General features: G+C 44.4%; 1 pseudogene; it reads left to right on the forward strand.

Annotated features, from left to right (window-relative positions):
- The first annotated feature begins 793 nt into the window (after positions 1-793).
- Positions 794-1,344, forward strand: LOC110319174 (annotated as a pseudogene).
- The last annotated feature ends 448 nt before the right edge of the window (positions 1,345-1,792 follow it).

A 1,792-nucleotide genomic window follows, 5' to 3' on the forward strand; every position in this document is an offset into this window, starting at 1 on the left:
CTGAGGCCAGAAGGTAGCCCAGTTAGGGGAGAGTATTCCACAGGCAGGTAACAGCTTTAAGGCCCCACTCTAGTTGTTGGGGGATCCACATGAAGACTGAGGTGCACATCTTCTACATATGTGCATGGGGCCTAGCTTCAGCCCATCTATGTTCTTTTGTTGTTGGTTCAGTCTCTGAGAGGCCCCAAGGGTCCAAGTTAGTTAACTCTGTTGGTCTTCCCATAGAGTTCCTATCCCCTTTGGGGCCCTCAATTCTTCCCCCAACTCTTCCACAAATGTCCTTGAGTTCCATCGAATTTTTGGCTGTGCATCTCTTCATCTATTTTAGTCAGCTGCTGGGTGGAGCTTCTTAGAGGACAGTCACGCTGGGCTCCTATCTGCAAGCATAAATATATCATTAATAATATCAGTGCTTGCCCAAGAGGTGGGTCTCAACTTGGGTGGGTCATTGGTTGGCCATTCCTTCAGTTCCTGCTCTGGAGAATAACCTTGAACTTGTTGGTGCAGGAGACAAGTTCCTGAATAGCATCAATGGTTCAGGCTGTAAGGTCAACAATTGATAAATGGAATCTCAGGAAACTGAAAAGCTTTGGTAAGGCAAATGACACTGTCAATAGGACAAAACAACAACCTACATACTATCCCTACATCTGGCAGAGAGCTAATATCCAAAATGTAAAAAGAACTCAAGAAATTAGACTTCAACAACCCAAATAACTCAATTTAAAAATGGGATACAGAGATGACTTCTCCCGGTAGCCTTTGTGCTTCCTCTTCCTGGAAGCATCCAGAGGTCACCTGCCAAGATGGTTTGCTACTCTCTTGACCCAGAAAACCCCACAAAATCATACAAATCAAGAGGTTCAAACCTTCATGTTCACTTTAAGAATACCCGGGAAACCGCTCAGGCCATCAAGGGTATGCATATCCGCAAAGCCACCAAGTATTTTAAGGATGTCACTTTAAAGAAGCAGTTTGTGTCATTCCAGCGGTATAATGGTGGAGTCGGTAGGTGCGCCCAGGCCAAGCAGTGGGGCTGGACACAGGGATGGTGGCCAAAAGAGAGTGCTGGATTTTTGCTACACATGCTTAAAAATGCAGAGAGTAATGCTGAACTTAAGGGTTTAGACATAGACTCTCTGGTCATTGAACACATCCAGGTGAACAAGGCCCCTAAGATGTGCAGACGAACCTACAGAGCTCATGGCCGGATTTACCCATACATGAGCTCCCCCTGCCACATTGAGTTGATCCTCACTGAGAAGGAACAGATCGTTCCAAAGCCAGAAGAAAAAGATATCCCAGAAGAAACTGAAGAAACAAAAACTCATGGCTCGAGAATAAATTCAGCATAAAATAAATGCAGATAAAGTTAAAAAAAATGGGATACAGAGCTGTGATGGTTTGTATATGTCAGACCCAGGGAACGGCACTATTAGAAGGTGTGACCTGTTGGAGTAGGTGTGTTGTTGTGGGTGTGAGCTTTAAGATCCTCACCCTAGCTTCCTGGAAGTCAGTATTCTGATAGAAGCCTTCTGATGAAGATGTAGAACTCTCAGCTTCTTCTGCACCTGGATACAGCCATATTCCTGCCTTGATGATAATGGACTGAACCTCTGAACCTGTAAGCCAGACCCAATTAAATGTTCTCCTTTATAAGACTTGCCTTGGTCATGGTGTCTGCTCACAGCAGTAAAACCCTAAGACAAGAGCTAAACAGAATTATTAACAGAGGAATCTTGAATGACTGAGAAGCACTTAAAGAAATGTTCAACATCCTTAGTCATCAGGG

The sequence above is a fragment of the Mus pahari genome, chromosome 3 (genome assembly GCF_900095145.1).
Source record: "Mus pahari chromosome 3, PAHARI_EIJ_v1.1, whole genome shotgun sequence".
Classification (NCBI taxonomy): domain Eukaryota; kingdom Metazoa; phylum Chordata; class Mammalia; order Rodentia; family Muridae; genus Mus; species Mus pahari.